The sequence below is a fragment of the Rutidosis leptorrhynchoides genome, chromosome 2 (assembly GCF_046630445.1).
Source record: "Rutidosis leptorrhynchoides isolate AG116_Rl617_1_P2 chromosome 2, CSIRO_AGI_Rlap_v1, whole genome shotgun sequence".
NCBI lineage: Eukaryota > Viridiplantae > Streptophyta > Magnoliopsida > Asterales > Asteraceae > Rutidosis > Rutidosis leptorrhynchoides.
In genome coordinates, this window is record NC_092334.1 from 106,134,430 (window position 1) to 106,157,197 (window position 22,768).

A 22,768-nucleotide genomic window follows, 5' to 3' on the forward strand; every position below is an offset into this window, starting at 1 on the left:
TATTTCTTATCGAAAATCCTTCATCTGATCGTACGAGATGAATCCCTCAACCAGTTCGAGTCCCTCAGATTCTGATAGCTATTCTGATAGTTATTCTGACAGCTATTCCGACATGGATGTTCATCTAAACTCCGGAAGTAGCGTCACCAGAATGAATTCAACCAATCAACCATCCCCAATTCATCTGATGGGTTCGTAGTTGATTTAATCAATGGAGACGCGAAGAAGGCTATCCCTTCCACCAACCGAATGCACCTATTGGCGAAGAACCTGAAACACTCACCGACGAACCAATCCGAAACACTATTTTTGCTCTCATTTCCTGAATATCTCGCCACGATTATATTCTATTCAGAATTCTAAACCTTAATTATCCGCTCGTTCCGACCGACAATCATCCCAGAATAATAAAAGAAGTCAACGAACTTCGCGCTCGAGTAATCAATTTGGAAAACATGGTGCAAAACGTACCAGCTTCAGCAACATCACCGGCACCAACAGTACTACCAACATCAACACTAGTACCACCAACAATCCAAGTATCAACAATCCATGCCTCAACATCCTATTCAGTACCTCGAGTACAATCATCGTTTTACGTATCGTTCTACATCAATTATCTTCGTTCTTCATGGCGATTATGTAATCTCTAATGTTTTAGAGATTATATATTCTTGTTCTAACGGTAAATCAAATAAGTCTAATATCATATTGACTCATTAAATCCATGATTACATCTGAAGAAAATATACATGTATATTTGTTTTCATAAAGGTTGTAATTAAAAATTCTTTCGAACAAACTGTTAATGATGAAAATATTTTAACGGGTAGGTAATACCCAAGAAATATTTAGATTTCACATTAATAAGTTACACTGTACATTCTTCGAATCAGATTCAACAGTCATTTACTATCCTATTTACAACTACCGATATATGTATCCATTCACCGCAAAATAACCATTTTCATTCAATTTCATATTTGGATTTTGATCTATCAGAATCCAACAAGTGGCATAATGAAGAAAACATTTAACAAAATAAAATTTGTTAGAAACAGACAAATTAACTATGAGAAATTTTGTTAAGAATCTACGCTAACTGTTCCTAGCTAACTGTTAATTCCGTATTACCTTTTATTTATCTCATTTTATTTATCGCAATTTTAAATTCTCGCAATTTTATTTATCGTCATTTAATTTCTGTTATTTACTTTACGCACTTTATTTATCGTCATTTAATTTCTGTTATTTACTTTACGCAATTTATTTATCGTCATTTAATTTCTGTTATTTATTTTACGCACTTTAAATATCAGGACACGTATACAAGGTTTTGACATATCATATCGACGCATCTATATATATTATTTGGAATCACCATAGACACTCTATATGCAGTAATGATCGAGTTCTCTATACAGGGTTGAGGTTAATTCTATAATAATATATATATACTTTGAGTTGTGATCGAGTCTGAGATGAATACGGGTCACGATACGTATTAATTAATTCGAATATTATATATTAAATTATATATGAATATGAATTATTGGACTGTCAACTGTGAACTATCGACTGTGGACTAATAACATTGGACAATTAAAATGAATTAAAATATTGACTATAACATATGAAACTAAACAATTCTTCAAGTTTGCCACTTGATTTCATCCTAAACTTCAAATTATATCTTGACAATTACGATCTGCGTTCAAACTTTTCATGATGCTTGAAAACACATCAATCGAGAGGATGAACCAACCGCACTTCACCTACAGAAGAAAGGATTGATACATATAGTTATGCACATGAAAAACACTCGAAACCAGAGTAAACGTTTAACACGTATCTATGCTAGCTCTTTTGCCGTTGTTATTACCGAAAATAACCATGCAATTCCTTTTCAAATTAGCCAATTTTGTCACAGCTCCAACAAATCAACATGGACTTTTCATTCAAACAAACCTTGTAGTAACTTTGATATATAAGAGTGCCCATTTATTGTTACCGGAGAACATTTATATTCTACCATATAACCATTAGCGTTTAATCATCTAAAAATACAATTCTCCTGAAACCACCTCGGATTGATAACCGATGATTCAGATATCGTAGCTTTAAATGCAGAGGAAACAGAAAAATTGTAGATGGTCTAAACAGCCAAGAGTTTGACGATAAAGAAGGGAGTGTTAGGAACGCTCGATAGAAAAGTTGGTACTGAAAAACAGATTGAGCAAATCATGAAGGAGATCTAGGTCAAATACAAGGACCATACCATATATTTAAAGAACCCAGGTAATTCTGGATCCGATGAAACCTTCAACGAATATCTTGCTCCGTACTCATGTTAAAATTTTGCGGAAAATCTTTCTTCATCAACCATCGAACTTAGAAATTCCAAAATATCATCATCAATATCTTCGATATTTCTGAGGATATTTTCATAAATATTCTCGCCCGAAATTATATACCTCTTCGTGCTTCCTGTGTATCATTATATTGGAAACATTCAAGGGAAAATTTTGTACCGAAAGCAGATTATGCGAAACTATGAAGAAAACCGTGGACAAATCACAAAGAATAAGTTTGACTTCAAAGAATCCAAATGATTCAATGTCTGCTAAAGTCTTTAGTGAATATCTCACTCCTTACTCTAAAACCTTGCGGACAATAGTTTCTATCATCCTCTGATCTTAGATATTCCAAGATATCATCATATTTTTCATTGTAAATATCCTCCATATTTCTGAAGATATTTTCATAACTATTCTTATCTGAAATCATTAATCGCTTCGTGCTATCAGTGTTACATCATATAGAAACTGTTAGTTTCTATATTCTGTAAACTTCGAGCTTAAAATATGAATGTTATTGAAGTAATGTTGAGAACTGATGCATGAGTTAGTATAATATAATGACACTTGATCAACGTGATTATATTACAGTAAGTCATGCTGAGTTTCTAATGGGACGTGATGATTCACAGATCATAACGTCATCATGTACCATGTTACATAACTCTTTCATTCTGCCTAACTTCTGAACATATCAAGAAAATATATTCTTGGTAGTACTATTCTCAGTGATTCAGGTAATTTGACAAAACAAATCGTGCTACTATCTTTCCTTTCTACCTTGTATATTATGATAATTCGAAAATCCATACCTATGAATTCTGGACCGTTACTTGCGAAAAGTAAACAAAAGCATGAAACTCCGAAATAGAAAGGGGGTATAAATCGCAGCAAATAAGAGAGCGCATTAACTATGGATGACAATAATTATAGGAGACAGAAGCAGTGATATTGAAATATAAGGGAAAATATAAAGCCAATGATAACACTGAAACTACAAACCGTGGAGATCGGTGCGTATAGCAATAAAAAGACACGGAAGGATTATACATACAATAATCCCTAGAGCATAGTAGAAATAAACAGATTCTTCCGGTGGGAGTTGGATAAGGAGAACGATCATTACGATAGTCAGAATAAGAACAAGAATTAGAACCGGATTAAGCATTATTATAATCTTTTGGATATATGAAATAAGAAAGAAAGTATAAGAATGGTGAAAACTAATGGAACGGAAAAGGTAGAATTTATAGTGGAGATACCAGACAGAGTAATCGAGGCAGATCACTGTATTTAATTATAGAGATCTTAATTTGCCGAAAAATCAAATCTTTTAGATTTCGAAGATTTTCTTTAAATTCCTTGAATTCCGGAATTCAATCACGACTACGTAAAAAGTTATGGAAAAAAAAAATCTCCATTTCTTCATCTCAATCTTTTGTGATAGCTTCATTCATACGCTTCGGTTAATCGAATCATTTTATCCACATTACTCAATGATGATAAAACTCTATTTATCAACTCATATTCGTCATGAAAACATTTTTATTGTTAACCATGACCACCTCACTCAAATTTCGAGATGAAATTTCCTTAACGGGTAGGTACTGTGATGACCCGGGAATTTCCGACCAAATTTAAACTTGATCTTTATATGATTTCAATACGATAAGCAAGGTATGTAATATTGAGTCTAGAAAATTTTGAAACAATGTTCATATATTCAATTTACTTTCGACTGTTCCCGATGATTCACGAACCATTGCTTGTAAATATGTGGACATATATAAATATGTGTATATATAAATATAGGTATAATATATATAATAACATGAACATTAATAAACTATTATATACATTTATTTTTATAAATAATTATGTACAATAAAATACATTGTAATAAAAACTATTATTCTATATGTATATTTCTTGTATATATATATTGTAATTTTTAATTTAATTATTTATTATATATTTATGTGGGTAGTAGATTTTGTTATTTAAAAACTTTTCTTACAAATCTTTCAACTTGGTTAATATATGTATATATATATATATATATATATATATATATATATATATATATATATATATATATATATATATATATATGTTATTGTAGGCAAGAACTTAACCATCACTACAACCCCACTTCTTTTGTTGCTACTGCCTTTTCCCAATTCCTGTTTCACTTGTGATCAATATAACTAAACTTTCTATCTATTCTAATCTATATACATATATATACCTATTTATTTATATTCTATTAAATTAATTTAATAATTAATAATAATGTATATGGAATAATAGGATAACATAAAAATGAAGTGCAAGTGTATAATAACCGACATATCACATTCATAATTTGTCACATATTGAAAACTTTATTAGCTACCTACTCAAACCCGTGTACCTTGTTTACTTTTTCATTTCTATCATAAATAAAAAATATAAACACACCACCTTTAATTAAACAATCACCAAGAAAAATCACCAACAGCTAGCTTTACCATTGTTGAGCTGCTACTTTTGTTAGGGTCAAGACAATCATCACCATTTCTTGCATTCGTTCGATCGACGCCAACACAAATCAAAGATCATCACCACCATCGGACTCCACCAACTTGCCATTATCACTACGGTTGCTTCTTATTTCCTTATTGAACCCATACCCAGCAAGACTCACGCACTCACATCATCAACTTCAGGTCAGGATCACTGCTCGTCACCTGTTTTTCCCTTCTTATTTCGAGTAAACCATTAACAATGAACACTTCTGGTTTTACAACCCAACTCGATCCCTCCTATTACTATTACTACACTACTACGCTGCTGCTACAGTTAACGAGTAGAATCACCAACCACTGCATGTCTCTTGCTATCATTACTATCTACGGTTTCGAAACACTCAATCACACCATCGCTGGTTGCTTCCTGTTTCAACTAATTATATGTTTCTGTTTCTTCATTCCTGCTACTGCAAATCCACTTGATTTAATGTAGATTGTTACCTGCTGTAGATGCTATACCGTTTCTATCTTGGCTAGAAACTCAACACCCATACACTCACCATCGAATACCATCACCAACCCATACCCGAACCATAAACTCATCATATCGAGATGGTAAACAAACCCACTTGTAAATTGTCAATTAAAATGTTGCTTAACTGTAACTACTTCTGTTTCTATCTTTCGAACACCAAAAACCAACAACCAAACCACAAAACCAAACTAAATCCTAAAACACAATCAATTTCTTAAACCAACAAAGAAACAACAAAATCGAACTATGTACATGATTTCAGCATAAATAATTCAATCGGTCTAATAAAATTCCTGGCATACGAATAAATTAAATGGAAATTGAAATACTTACACGGATCCTTGATTGGTGTATATCGATTGAAACCCAGGATCAATTTCTGCGATGATTAATAGATGATTATGATGATGAGTACAGTGAAATCAAGTAGTGATAGTTAGGCTATAATTAGGGTAACGAGTAGGTGGATAATGAAGGATGAAGATTACCGACGATCTGTTTCCTTATTCTCTGTCGAACATCCAAACACCATCGCAGAATTTTTTTTCTTTTTTTTTTCTCCTTTCTGTTTCGATATGTTCCTAGGATTGAAGATCTGGAACTGATATTTTGTTTTGGGTATGGATTGATTACTATTTTTCACTTGGGCCACGATTGGGCTTCATGATCCAATCCTCAAATAATGGATTAATGCGTTTTTGGGGCTTTTGGAATTAGAACTGCCACGAAAACATATTAATTAGGATTAAAGCGGGTATTGAAATAGAAGAACTAAAACAGACGAACGGCTAAGGGTGTTATTAGTTAAGCGAGAGGTCGTGGGTTCGAGCCCGTGCAATGGTGTTTCTTTTTAAGCTTATCTTCAAAGGTTGTATTCCAAAAATTATTAAAATTATTATTATTATTATTATAATTACTATTATTAAAAATTATCATTATTAATATTATCATTACTAACATTTTTTTTATTATTATTTTTATTTAAAAATTAATATTTCTATTATTATTAGTATTAGTATTATTAAAACTATCATTTCATTATTATTAAAAACTATTATTATCATTATTAGAATGGTCATTATTTTTTTATTACTATTAATAACATTAATATATTTATTAATACGTATTATTTTTAGTTATTATTAGTATTAAGAATTTTTATCAAAATTAGTGTTTTTATTGTAAAAAAAATAATAATACAATTTTTTTTTATTATTATTACTAACATTATTATAAATTTTATATATCTTATTATCATGATCATTATTATTATCAATATTATTTTATCAAATAACAATTAGTTATACAAAATCATATTTACTACATATAACATAACTATATTAATACTTTTATAATAAATATTAATAAATATAATTAATTAGATTATTAATGAAACACATAATTAAAATAACAATTAAATCACTAATAATATATAAATTTGTTCGATTACCATTACATGTGCTAATATATATATAAATGATATAGGTTCGTGAATCCGAGGCCAACCCTGCATTGTTCAGTTGTTTAATGTCGTCATATGTATTTTTACTACAAAATACATTAGGTGAGTTTCATTTGATCCCTTTTACTCTTTACATTTTTGGGCTGAGAATACATGCAAATGCTTTATTAACTGTTTTACAATATTTATATGCGTGAGATTCATTACTCCCTTTTTTAAATACTTTCGCAATATATATTTTTGGGACTGAGAATACATGCGCTGCTTTTATAAATGTTTTACGATATAGACACAAGTAATCGAAACTACATTCTATGGTTGAATTATCGAAATCGAATATGCCCTTTTTATTAAGTCTGGTAATCTAAGAATTAGGGAACAGACACCCTAATTGACGCGAATCCTAAAGATAGATCTATCGGGCCCAACAAGCCCCATCCAAAGTACCGGATGCTTTAGTACTTCGAAATTATATCATGTCCGAAGGAGGATCCCAGAATGATGGGGATATTCTTATATGTATATTGTTAATGTCGGTTACCAGGTGTTCAGTCCATATGAATGATATTTTTGTCTCTATGCATGGGATGTATGTTTATGAGAAATGAAAATATGAAATCTTGTAGTCTATTAAAATTATGAAATGATTATTTATGTTAAACTAATGAACTCACCAACCTTTTGGTTGACACTTTAAAGCATGTTTATTCTCAGGTACGAAAGAAATCTTCCGCTGTGCATTTGCTCATCTTAGGAATATTACTTGGAGTCATTCATGACATATTTCAAAAGACGTTGCATTCGAGTCGTTGAGTTCATCAAGATTATTATTAAGTCTATTATAGTAAGATATATTACGAAATGGTATGCATGTTGTCAACTTTCGATGTAATGAAAGATTGTCTTTTCAAAAACGAATGCAATGTTTGTAAAATGTATCATATAGAGGTCAAGTACCTCGCGATGTAATCAACTGTTGTGAATCGTTTATAATCGATATAGACTTTGTCCGAATGGATTAGGACGGGTTCTTTCAGTCCACGCCTCATCTAAAGTTTCATTTGGCTTTTGCGTGAACGTAACAATTTCTCCTTGAAGTCTCATGGCTTTAGATGCCGGAAAGAATTGTTTAAGAAATTTTTCATCTAAAACATCCCATGTGTCAATCGCCCCTTCAGGTAACGATTCTAACCAATCTTTGACTTCTCCCTTTAAAGTCTAGGGAAATAACATGAGATAGATCTGTTCATCCTCAACTTCTCTGATTTTAAATAGAGTACAGATCCTATTAAAAGTTCGAAGATGTTCGTTTGGATCTTCCTTCGTCGCACCACTAAATTGGCATTGATTAGTTACCATGTGTAGGATTTGTCCTTTGATTTCATAATTTGGCGCATTAATGTCTGGTTGAGTAATGGCATGACCTTGGCCAGTGCGTTTAGCTCTCATTCGGTCTTCCATACTTAGAGGTTCCAGATTTTCCATGATTGAATTTGTTGAATCTGAATCACTAGAGGATTCTGACTTAATGGTTTCTTCCTCGACAATCTCTGGATGAGTGATTTGTGGTTCAGGAGGAATGATTAGTGGTTCAGGATCTTTGAATTATCCATGAATATCCTCCGAGTTCTCAATTGTGAGGTCGGGTTCAAAAAATGAATTATCGGAAATTTGAATTGGAGTACTTGGTCGACTAGATGACGATTCTAAAGAAAAATCAACGGCGACAATGTTGGCTAGATGTCTTGATCGAGTTACAGGAGGTGAACGTATGAAAGGTTGTGAACGTTTTGCTCGGCGCATTCACTGAATATCCTATTAGTTATAAAAGATAAAAATTATATAAGCTATCAAATTAATAGACTTTTCTGATTTTGCCCACGTTTCGAATAGCCAATAGATGCAGCAGGTAGCCAAGACCCTTTAAATCGGAAGCCCACAACTCGCTACTAACAAATCCAACTATTACTACGAACCAGAAAATTTTGGATGTCTAACAATTTAACCGCTTAAAATAATTTTTCATCGAAATTTAAACAAGATATAATCTATGTCCTAAAAACTAGAGCGTCGAAATGAAAAAGAAAAGCGCGTCGAAAAATAAGAGGTCGAAAAATAAGCGTCAAAAAATAAAAGTCAAAAAATAAAAATAATAAAATGCAGCGTCGAAACTTAAAAGTCTAAAAACTAAATATTAAAAGTTGCGTCTAAAGGAATTAAAACTTAAAGGAATTCTATATCCAAAACGACAGTTACTTAAAAGGCACTAAAATCTATTAAATATTAAAGCGATAAGTGACGTCGTAAAATTCTAAAACACCTAAATCTTAGTCTAAAGAAAAAGTACTTAAGGGATTTTACGGCAAAGCCTAAAAATCTAGAAATATAAAATGGCTACGACAAATACTAAGTTTAAACTAATTACGAATGATAAAAATACAAATTACAAATTAAACTAATAAAAAGATACAAACGTTAAAAATAAAACTTAAAGTTATAAAAATACAATTTTTATAATAAAATATTATTTTTATAATTTTTTTTATTAAAAAGGTACTAATTTATAAAGTTATAAACCTAATTAAAACTTAAATTACAAATTAATTAAAAACTAAACTAAATAATAAAATAATTAACCCTAATTAGGTTTACTAATAATAATAATTAATAATACTTCGTAATTAGTGTTGTACGATGATCAAGTCTGGCGTGTCAGATCACCCCATGAGATCGCATGGGGTTAAGGCGATAAAACCATGCAGTCGCATGGATGCAGATTCAGAATGAAATCAAACTTGATCGGCCGTGCCCCATATACTTTGAAGGGGGGAATTTCTCAAAGTTTTTTGAGCTTACTAATCAAGGCAAATGTTGAGGGGGAGTTGAGTTCTTCATCAATATAAAGTGATGCTTCGATGAATGTCAAGATTATGCGCATTCCACTGTGCAAACTCAAAGACCATTGAATGTAGAAGAACTCCAAGTTTCAAAGATCTACTTGAACGGCCATGCAAGATTTGAGGGGGAGTTAGTTAGAAATAGTTAATTCTTTCTTATTGTAATTTTGTATGCATTTTACCTAGTGAGCAATCTTCGTGACATAGTTAACTCTTAGGGGGAGATTATTAGGTCTCTAGAAAGAGCTAACTATATCCCTTAGATTGTAAGGGATGTGTTCTATAGATGAGGGCTATATATAGAACACCAAGCCTCCCTTAATCACTAACATTAGCCACCAATTTGTAATGTATTCAAGAGAGCCGTGGAATATAGTTGACTAGTTTAACTAATGCTCTCTACATTCATGTGGTGTATTGTTCACATTCATGGTATTCATGAGATCTAGGATCCTACAGTTGGAATTTCACTTGTCATAGATGAGGTATCTTGAATCAAAAAGGTTTATGTTGAGATTATGGATATTATAAACTTGTATTCATTACTTCTTGGTTCTTAGAAGTAGATTGGCTAAGGTATGTTTATTAGTATAATCTATCCAATGTAATGGTAATAATTGTGTGTTGATGTTATGCGAGGTGTATACGAAATAAATTATATTTTTTATTGCGAAATACTATTAAATACGATACAATTTTACACAAGTTATTTATTTATTTATTGAATGGAATATACCTAAACCTTGCTACAACACTTATAGGTAGTGTACCTAATCGTAGAGTAGTGTAGTTTTTAGTAAGTCCGGTTCGTTCCACAGGGATACAACTAAATTTAACGCTATATTTATTTTAAACTATATTTGTATATATATATATATATATATATATATATATATATATATATATATATATATATATATATATATATAAGTAATATTATTATTGTTATAAAAGGGGGTTTTTACCGTTTAGTGACCGGTTTGTCGATTTTATGTCTTAAGTCACAATTAAAACCTAATGTAAAATATTATATAACTTAATTTAAAGCGTAAAGTAAATGGCGATAAATAAAAGTGCGATAAATAAAAGTGCAATAATTAAAAGTGCAATAAATAAAATGACAGTAAATAAAAGTGCGATAAAATATAAATTAAAGGAATTATGCTTATTTAAACTTCCGTATCATGATGTTCAACGTGTTGATTTTAATTTATTACCATGGGTTAATTGTCCTTTGTCCTGGATTATTCGATATGTCCATTTGGTTTTTGTCCATAACAGTCCATCAGTCATAAATATAAAGTGCGAGTGTCCTCGTCAAATTATCCTTATACCCGAAGTCAAATATTCCAACTAATTGGGGACTTAAACTGTAACAAGGTCTTAATATTTTTTTTAATAATCACACCAGGATATCGACTGCGTGTAACCCAAGGTTTTAATACTTTGTTAACAATTACGTCAAGTGTCCTTGTACGTAATCCACCCTTGTTTTAATGAGTCCATTGACTATTAATCCATCCCTGTATCCGGTTAAATGAAAGATTATTAGTATTTATAAATATCCCGCCCAACGTGTCCGATCGAGTGTATGTGTTTATTTATATTTACCTCAAATTGTAAATCTCTATATTAAATTAACGAACTATCATTCAGTTAAACAAATATAAAGCCCATTAATAGCCCATAGTCCAATTTCTACAAGTGTCGGTCTTTTGTCCAAACACCAATTATGGTCCAAAGCCCAATTACCCAGTCTTAATATTTAGACCAACATCATGATTACTTCGGCTTAAATAAACATAATAATAACTTAGCTACGAGACATTAAATTAAAAAGGTTGAACATAACTTACAATGAGTATTAATCGCGTAGTGTTACACGGACAGAATTTCGACTTACAAACTTAAAACATTCGCCACTATAACCTTATTATTATTAACTTAATATTAAAATTAAAATTAAAATTATAAATATAAATATATTGAGAGAGTATGATGATAGATCATTGAAGGTGTATATATTTCGGCCAGAATTCGTTGCATTTATAGGACCTGACCATGTACAGTGCTCCATGCGATCGCATGGATTTAAAGCCTCCAGGCCATGCGATCGCATGGCCCCCTTTTACAGCTCAGGTACTTTTGTTTTCTTATTTGCCGACGGTTTTTAATATATATATATAATATATAAATAATTTATAGAATTATTTATATATTATATTATATTCGTGTGCATAGTTGACTTGTAATTTTAGCTCCGTTGCGTCGCGCGTTGATAGTTGGTTCATGTCCCGGTTTCGTATTTTCGAACGTCCTTGCGTACGATTTAATATCTTGTACTTTGCGTTTTGCGGCTTGTACTCTTGTAATTTTGAGACGTTTCTCATCAATAAATTGAACCACTTGGATTGTACTTTGTACTTTTTAGCTTTTTGGTCGTTTGCGTCTTCAAATCATCGAATCTGTCTTTTGTCTTCACCTTTTATTATTTAAACGAATATCACTTGTAAATAGAACAACTGCAACTAAAAGCTTTTCTTTCTTGAAGAATAAAGCTATGAAATATATGTTCAGTTTTAGCATTATCATGTGCATAAGGATAATGGGACTCATTATCAAGAGTGTACAAATTATAGGTTTACATTGGTAACTTGTGGAAGGTGGACATGTGTAATGACTAATCAATTAATTATTTTGAGTATGTACGATTTTCTTATGGTATATAAGAACTTGATAAATCCTTGATTAAAAGGATTACAAAAGGATATTTATTGAAGTCAAAATGAATAAGATCAAAGTTCATGGTGATCCCTAGTTATGTGATGTCATGTGATATGACTAAGGCATGTATATAATTGTACAAGTGAAAGTCTAGCTAGACACTTATGCCTTAGACATACAATGTTTTCGTGAGGTGATCACAAATGAAGTGATGTATGTGGATTTTGTTGGGTCACAACAAAGTTTGACTAATTCACTTGATAAAAGCATTAGCCGGAAGCCAGGAAAAAAAGACTAATGTTGTGGGATTGAAGTCCATTTAAATCTTCCATAGTGGGATACCCAATTCCTTTCTAGTACAATGTTAGGAGCTTGAATTCAATGAGGAAAGCCTACTATCTAAGGATTAGAACACATCTAGTATATGATCCCAAAGTATGTGTTCGGACCCGTGAGATAAAAAAGGTTGAAGTTAAATATTTCTTAATAGTTGTCTTGAAAAGTTGCATCGCGGGAGCAAGATTAAAAGAAACTACCTATGTGAACATGAGGTTAAGCTGCCTCAAGAAAGCTTGGACTTAGCTTTTGATATGTTCATGAGAGGATTGGGACACATGGCTTATAATAGTGTCGGGTTAATTGTAGAAAGTAAGAAACTCGTGTGTATATTATCGTCAGGTTTTCAAATGAATTGAAGGGTTCAAACAATTAGAGCACCCTGATTTTCAAATTCTTGGCATGTGTAATATACTATGTGTAAATTCAATCTATGTGACATTTACACATATGCATTAGTTATCTGTTTGTTGGTATTTTATTAATCAAGGATCATACTAAAATGGGGGGATTTGTTGGTGATTTTAGCATGATCCAACATCGTTTTAGTTAATTGGATTGCTAAGTTGAAAGTGATCAAACCATTGAAACGCTACCCAAATATGGAGAGTGTGGAGTACACGTTCGTAAATGGTAATATGGTTTGAGGTAATGTAAATGAGCTTGGAAATAATGTTTGGAACATTAGAAATGCAAAACGCGACTTGAAAGGCTAAACGCGCTTGGAAATAAGCTTAAAAAAGTTTTTAGTGTGAAGTAGCTTTAAGTCGTGGCGCAGCTCTTAGGCCCGCAACGCGGCTTAAAGGGTGAAATTATAGATGAGGAACCAACGGGTATAGATTGGGATCCTTTAGATACAGAAGACGATGATGAGTTTCATCCGATAAAATGGGATTCTTCGGATGATGAAGATGAGGATTTGTAATTCAAAGTCGAGGTGGAAAAGTGGCTAGAAAACACTAGGTTAGTGGAAACAGCTCCAATTTTAAGGTTATATGATATTGATTCTTCTCTTGAGGAAGACTTTCGGGAATTAATGGATGTAGACACGGGGAATTTCACACCTATAAGTATTAAGGATGAAGATCTACATGCCGAGTTTGACGAGTTTATAAAGGTCAACATCAATGATGAATCCGATGATGAATTGTTTGAAATATTTACTAAGAAATAATTAATACCGGAAACCACTTGAAATATGTATAACTCCGATAGACTTCGTGTATCCTCAAGAAATTATCAGATGTGAAATGATATTTAAAGACCCGTTTTGGCAAGAACCCGCAATAGAAACAACCTTATTTCCGCAAGACCTACACAATGGAAAACTATTTATTGACACTCGGGTTAATTTCAAACAGTAAATTAAATATATCTTTACAACCCGAGGTATTAATGACTGGTTAACATTACTAATTCGTGGAACGTTTTCCACCGATTTTATATGTCGCCCGATAAGTGTGGGGGAAGTTAAACCCCACTAAGGAAAAATTTAAATGATGTCGAGTCAAGCTTATGACTCGTTAATAAAGAAGAACGTATTTATTTCCTTTTCATTTTTGATTATTTGGATAAATGAGGTGATTGGGTGCGTGATGTCAAAGCAGAGGGGTATAAAATACTATTAAATTTTAGCAGAAAATACTATTAAATACGATACAATTTTACACAAGATATTTATTTATTTATAGAATGGATATACTTAAACCTTGCTACAACACTTATAGGCAGTGTACCTAATCGTACAGTAGTGTAGTTTTTAGTAAGTCCGGTTCGTTCCACAGGGAAATCTTTAAACAAAGCTCAACGCTATATTAGTTTACTTTTATTAAAAATACAAATATATATATAGGTAATATTATTATTATAAAGGGGGGTTTTTACCGTTTAATGACCGGTTTGTCGATTTTAAAACTTTAGTCGCAGTTAAAACCTAATGTAAAATATAAAATAAATACAAGACTTTAAATTAAAGCGTAAAGTAAATAACGATAATGAAATTGCGAATAATAAAAAATGCGATAAAAATTAAATTGCGATAATTAAAAGTACGATAATTAAAAGTGCGATTAAATAAAATAAAAGTAAATAAAGGTGCGATAATTAGAAGTGCAATTAAATATAAAATAAAGGAAATAAAATATGAAATAAAAGAATTATGCTTATTTAAACTTCCGTAATCATGATGTTGACGTGTTGATTTTAGTTTTATGCCCATGGGTTAATTGTCCTTTGTCCTGGATTATTCAATATGTCCGTCTAGTTTTTGTCCATAACAGTCCATCAGTCATAAATATAAATTGCAAGTGTCCTTGTCAAATTATTATTATACCCGAAGATAAATATTCCAACTAATTGGGGATTCGAATTGTAACAAGGTTTTAATACTTTGTTTAATGAATACACCAGGTTATCGACTGCGTGTAAACCAAGGTTTTACTACTTTGTTAACAATTACACCAATTACCCTTGAATGTAATTTCACCCCTGTTTTAATTATTCTAGTGGCTATTAATCCATCCCCGTGTCCGGTTAAATGAACGATTATTCGTACATATAAATACCCCGCCCATCGTGTCCGATCGAGTGTATATGGTAATTTATAGGGACGCCCAATTGTAAATCTTTATATTAACATTAACAAACTTTCATTTAGTTAAACAAATATAAAGCCCATTAATAGCCCATAGTCTAGTTTCCACAAGTGTCGTTCTTTTATCCAAACCCCAATTATGGTACAAAGCCCAATTACCCAATTTTAGTAATTAGCCCAACATCATGATTACTTCGTTTTAAATAAGCATAATAATAACTTAGCTACGAGACATTAATATAAAAAGGTTGAACATAACTTACAATGATTAAAAATAGCGTAGCGTTACACGGACAGAATTTCGACTTACACCCTTACAACATTCGCTAACATACCCTTATTATTAGAATTATAATTAAAATTAAAATATAAATTATAAATATAAATATATATTACTTATGAAGAGGAAGAGAAAAAGGATGATAAAAACTCGTCAGAAAACTGGCTATTTATAGGACCTGACCAGCAATCTCACACCATGCGACTCGCATGGTTTTGTGCTTCTGGCCATGCGAGTCGCATGGCCACCCTGGATTCAGCCAACTACTTTTGTTTTCTTCTTGCCGACGTAATATAATAATAATAATATATATAATATATAATTATATATAATTATATATATATTATATTATATTCTTGTGCATAGTAGACTAGATATTTTTGGTCCGTTGCGTCGGGCGTTTCTTCTTGGCTCAGGTCCCGGTTCCGGATTTTCGGACGTCCTCGCGTATTATTTTATATCGTGTACTTTGCGTCTTGTAACTTGTACTCTTGTCATTTTGAGACGTTCCTCATCAATATTTTGAACCTTTTTGATTGTATCTTGTACTTTTTAGCTCTTTGGACCTTTTTGTCTTCAATTTGTCGAATCTGCCTTTTGTCTTCACCTTTTATTATTTAAACGAATATCACTTGTAAATAGAACAATTGCAACTAAAAGCTTGTCTTTCTTGAGGAATAATGCTATGAAATATATGTTCGTTTTTAGCATTATCAAATATTCCCACACTTGAGCGTTGCTTGTCCTCAAGCAATATTGTCTTGAAATACTAGAATCACTTCTTTATTCTTCATACTTTGTACATCAGTGATTTCTATACGGCGGTATAAACAATGGTAGTGACGATATGGTTTACAGTCCCACATGACTATAAAAATTTAGATCCATTAAGGAAATTGGATCTTTATGAAAACATTTGATCTTTTGAAAATTAAATCTAGTTTTTACCCTAGATAAGTTTTCCGGAATAACCCTTTACCGGTGTTTGCAAAATATTTTTGTGGGTTTGGTGGGTTTCAAATTTGAAAATTTTAGCTCAAAACTTGCGGTTTTGTGTCACCCACTTGCTAACCTTGTATTCGGAAAGCAACACGTCCAGTTTACTTGTTCCGTATATTACCTTTCGGCAAACTACCGTCCGGTTGTAAAGGAAAGCGTTGAACAAGCAACTGTTAAGGCAATGTCCCGTGACATGCTTTTGATTATGGTCTATAACGTGTCGGACGCAATTACTATCCTTGGTAGGAGCAATAGTAAAGCTCACCCTTATAATTTTTCGGTCTGGCACAAGGTCCTGTCTTTGACCATGCTATGCAACCACCGTTCTTACGGTTGACACCCGATTTAGTTCAGGTGACCTAATGAATTCCAGGTGAATTCCTAGGATTTTACGTTCAATGGTAATGAACGCATTGAAAATAGGGTTTTCAGAAAACAAATCGGTTTATAATTTTGATCAAAATATTTTCTCGTTCAAGCTCGAGTTTAGATATCATTGAATTCCATGAGTTTGAATTCTCAATCTTTAAGGTCAATCTCAAGGATTGAGTAATATCAGTCTTAAAAGCTGATTTTTAATCTTTAAGGAGATTATCCTTTCTGGGGATCTGATTCATTAGTCTTATCCAGCTAATTTGCACGGTGCCTCCCCATTGTACGAGATAAATCCTTCTCATGGTTAGGATAAATCTGACCACTTGGCGACCCTGTTTAATGCTGAGGTCCGTGGATTTCCTGCTGATTTTAGTGATGACTTTTCTAGATTTTTCGTCAACCTACAGCTGGTCTGAACGACAACTTCATGATCAAGAAGCGCGTGTCTTTTTCGGAAGACTTTACTTCCTTTTAGTGATGGAATTGATTCATCGTATAGATCCATCTCTTCTTTTCTTTCATCGGGTAAAACAGTTTAGTTTAGTCCAAAGCAAAAGTATTTTCAGTTATTTGTTACAAATATATGTGGCATATGTTTAAAATAACTTGGTAAATTTTCCCACACTTGGCTTTTTATTTTTCTTTTTATCGTCCTCTATTCCATTTTAAATGAATTTTGACATTTTAGTTTGTTTCTCAATTTATGTCCTTTCCGAGGTAACAATAATTTCGGTGTTAAAACCTAGTTTTATCGTTCATAAATATGTATAAACATGATTTTAATTCATTTAATTGAAAATTTTGAAAAATTTTACTAGAATTGGGTAGTCAGTATATAAGACTAGGGCTGTTCTTTTTTTATCAGAGAGCACTAGATTCTAATACAACTACTGCTTTACTAGTATTTTTAATGGTAACCAAGTGTTTAATATAAAAATTTTTAAAATCCGAAAGAATTTAACCCCTTCCCACACTTAAGATCTTGCAATGCCCTCATTTGCAAGAAATCAGTAACAATTTAAATTATTGAGGGTGATTTGTGTGAAAATGATTAAATTTTTACCAAAGTTTCCAAATATATTGGCGTTTGTTTGCTGAATGATAAATGGTGCACGTCATTTGTTCATTCCGTCTTGTTGTTATTTCACATACATTTTGCATCATTGTCGTCAAAATTACTTGCTTTTGCTGAACTTAATGCCAGTCTTTGAAAACGCGTTGTTTTACCCTGTTTTGTGCATAAAATAGAATACATACAATACAAATATAATCATACATGCAATTTGAAATGGAACTTTGGCATCCCACTTTCAAACTATAAGAAAAATATTAGTACACAATAATAATAAAATATCCAACATTACATAAACATAATAAAATGTTAAGTGTTTAAAATAAAAATAAAAATTACCAACTTATCTCATCTCTACTGATCAGGAGGTGGGTTAGGAGGAAAATTAGGATATGGATCCCAATTCATGTTCGCGTCCGGGTTCCATGGCTGATTATAGGTGTACTGGTATGCTGCGTCATAATCATATGAATCATAGGGTGGTCTCATCTCTGGCTGATGTGCGGGATAGTATGCGGGTCGGGTCGGATAATACATCTCACCAGGCTGCAACTGGCTTATAATTTGGCGCTGATGATAATCCCATCGGCCATGCTCTCGTTGCCGGGAATGCTCGTAGTCATTCCGGCGTTGCCATGCCTCGTACTGCATATGCCTATCATAGTTCGTCATGTATTCATCCTCCATACGAATACCTAAATCAAGAGCAGTCTCCCGAACAACTCCTATAATGTTGTTCGCCTCCTCCATCTCGTCATCCGAACCTCTCTCTACCTGTCGCTGAGGTCCCTCGTATCGATATACCCGACCACGTCTCATCAATAATACCCTTGCACCGTGATAAAGGTTTGAACTTATGGTTTCACCTCCGTCCTCTATTTCGTTCATTGGACCCCCTTGGTGCTTATCTACACCTAAATACTCTCCAATGAGAGTAATGAAAATACCACCACCTATAATACTCCCCGATTTCATCCCCGAAACTACATTAGCGAGATAATAACCAACACAATAGGGAATGTTAACGAAACTCCTCGGGTCTCTAATACACTTAAGGTAGAACAAATCGTTTACGGTCAATTTCTCCTTATTCCTACCCCTTTGTGTAATTGTGTTTGCTAAGAATCTATGAATCACCCGGAGTTCAGCTCTGTCTATATCTAAGTATGTATGATTTCCACTGGCGTGAAATTCATTAAAGTGTGACATACGCCTCCAGACAGCGTTAACATCAAATTCCCTATCTACCCTTTCTCCTTGGGCAATCAGGCTATTACAGTCGGGGCTCAAAAGTTCAGCAGGGGTGTAAATCTGTAAGGCCCTTGCTAAATCTATCATGGACATTCTGTACATTCGTCCACCTAACAGAAACCTAATAAAGCTTCTATCATCTATCCTCCTAACATCACTATTTAACTTAATAGTACTAAGTAATTCTATACACCATTCCCTATATATGGTTCTACGAATGGAAAATAGGCGCATCCAATCGTTAAACTGAGAATTACCATACCTTTGCACCAATAATTGCCGAATCGGTTCGGCAAGGTCAACTGTTTCCAAAGGTACCCAGTCAATTGCCCTTGGCATTTCAACAACCTTATTGTAGAGAATGTGCATGTTCTTTTGATAATCTGGATACTCTATCCAACATCGATCAAATCTCAGATTTGGGTGTAACTGATCTTCATTAATGTCTAAGCTCAGAATCCTTTGATGTGGAGCGAATTGACGAAACTGATTCACGAATAATTGATCTTGATCGTGATAAGGAATATGTTGCTCCTCCTGTTCTTCTTCTTCTTGTTGCATATGTTGTTCTTGTTCATGAAACATTTGCGGTTCGGGCTCTGGTTGCCTGGACGATGATGCTCCTGAACCTCCAGTATCGGCTTTCTGCAAAACACATTAAACACAAAATTTGTGCATCCAAATATGCATTAGTGTTAGCAAAATAATAACTTGAAACAATTATGATGACCTGTTCAATTCATAACACATTTTATACACATTTTCTTAACAATAACAATTCTACACTTTTACATACGAAAATGTGTACAATATTTTATCACATTTAAACTCTTAAACATGTCAACAATAATCATTATAGCAATTAAACACTTGTTACATGGCATTCAAATCAAACTAGTGTTCATTTTCATATTTTTGTCAAGTCTACACTTTGTCAAATAAGCCTATACGAAAAATGTACATCAAGTTCATAAGCATTTATCTTAAATAACATGCCAAAATAATCACTACTAGCAATGAAACAAGTTTCAAATGGCCTTTATATCAAATTATCCAAGTTCATGAATTTTTAGACTTAAAAAGTCTACTTTAATTCTCAAAAACATGTTTAGGCTCAAAGTTTGGATCAATTAACTACCTAAACATGTTACACTACTTAATTTAGCAACAATTCATGACAAAAATCGGCCATAACCTATTTATATCAAAAAGCCCCAAATTGCTCAAGAACACAAACCCTAGATTCTTAAAAATTTGAAGTTTTTAGCTTCAATTCATGTTAAATAGCTTCTATCTAGGATATACATGCATAATATAACAACAATTCAGCTCTAATTACACCTAAATTTAACAAAATCAAAATATAAATTTTCTAGCTCAAGAACACAAAAATTCGAATTTAAAGAGATTAGGGGTGAAATCTTTACCTTTCTCCTGAAGGGGTTGAGACTACTGAATCTAGGCATGATTATTGTGAAGTTTTGCAAGAAATTTGGTGAAAAATGGCGGATTTTTGAGAGAGTTTGGGAGAGTTTTCGTGTATATGTGTGTGTATTGTGAGAAAGAAGCAGAACTCGCTGAGCTTTTGATCCTGTCCAGTTTTTTACATCCATGCGAGTCGCATGGCTTCTTGCCCATCCCCATGCGACTCGCATGGGGTGTAATTCCAGGGTTTTTTTTTTTTTTTTTTTTTTTTTTTTTTTTTTTTTTTTTTTTTTTTATAAAACCTTATACTTTTAAAACATAGAATTAATAAAATTTTAAAAATTTTGTTTCTTTTTAAGACGAGGTCGTTTCGGGACGATGCCCTAGTCCGTCCCTCGACAAAATTTTAAAATTTGTCTTTTTGTAGCGATTGTTTTAAAACTAAGATTTTTGGGTTTTTTTAATGTTTTTGGCATACTTTAAATCAATAAGATTAAAAATAATGATAATAAAAGTTCTCGTCCCTCCCTCGGGTAAAGCAATTTCGGTTCAAAGACCTAGTCTTCAACTTACGACGAATTTTAAAAATCATATTCTTAACTTAATGAGATAAAGTAAATTTTTGTTTTTAAATTCACACAACATAAATATAAAATTCAAAATTAAAAATTAAAAAATTCACACCAAACTTAAAATTTGAAATGCTTAAAATTAAAAATTCATATTTTAAAAATTAAAATATTACACCAAACTTAATTTAAAAATTCATATTATAAATTCACACCAAACTTATATTAATTTTTCAAATATTTACAGTTTTAAAAATATTGTTTTTACAAAGTTTACAATATTAATTTAAAATATTAATATTAAAAACATAATAAAATTAAAAATCTTTTTGTCTTTTTATCCCACTTTAATCAATCAAATATTATCAAAAATATGCGCCCCTCTTTTCGGTAAAGTAATTTCGGTTCCAAGACCTAATTTAACTCATGACGAATTTTTGAAATATTTTGGTTTGATTGTTTAAAGATATTTATACCTTAAGAATAAACGTTAAATTTCGCAGTGATGTAATAAATTTTTGAATGATATCAATAATTTCGGTCGCCAAACCTAATTTTATTTAATACCAATTTAATACTTTTTAGCGAACAAATTAGCGTTTATTATCAAAAGGTAAAAAATAAAAATAAAATTAAAAACTGTACAGACATACCTGTGAAATAGATTTCTTAGTTATATGATCTATTATATTCATAAGATAGTCGGTTTAATTGGTCTTCCATGGCTGCATAGGCGTAACCTCGAGCATTCATTGTCTTTTCTTCTAAACATATGAACGGTCCGTCTCTGCATAAAGTAACAAATTCGGTATTTGAATAGGTTTGATTATTTGAACATTTACCTCCATGTGACCATTTTCCGCATTTGTGACATCGTTCTAGATGTCGTGCTCTTCTTTTCGCTGCGGATTTTGATTTTCCTTTACCAAATTGTAACTTATTATCTTCGCATCTGGATCCTTTTCTAACTCCGTCCATTCTTTCTCTGATTACTGATACTAATTCACTCGGTAGTATGTCATTATTACGTTTAGTGATCAAAGCGTGTAGCATTAGACCATGGTTTAGTTCACAGGCAGTCTTCATTTCGTAAAAACCTAAAAAAAATAAAAATTCAGAATGGGGGGAGAAGACTAGTTCTTTAGGGTCTGCTAGGGAAAGACCATTCGGGTTCCATTTTCGAAAACTACACGAAAACAGACAATCTAACTCTAACAGAAATACATATTATCCTTTACAGACTTGATTCTCCCCACACTTAGTTAGCTGTGGTATTGAAATTGTGATTAACTTCGTTGTCGACTTCCATCGGACCATGTATGTAATGTTTAACTCTGTGACCATTAACTTTAAATTCAATCCCATTTGAATTTATTAATTCTA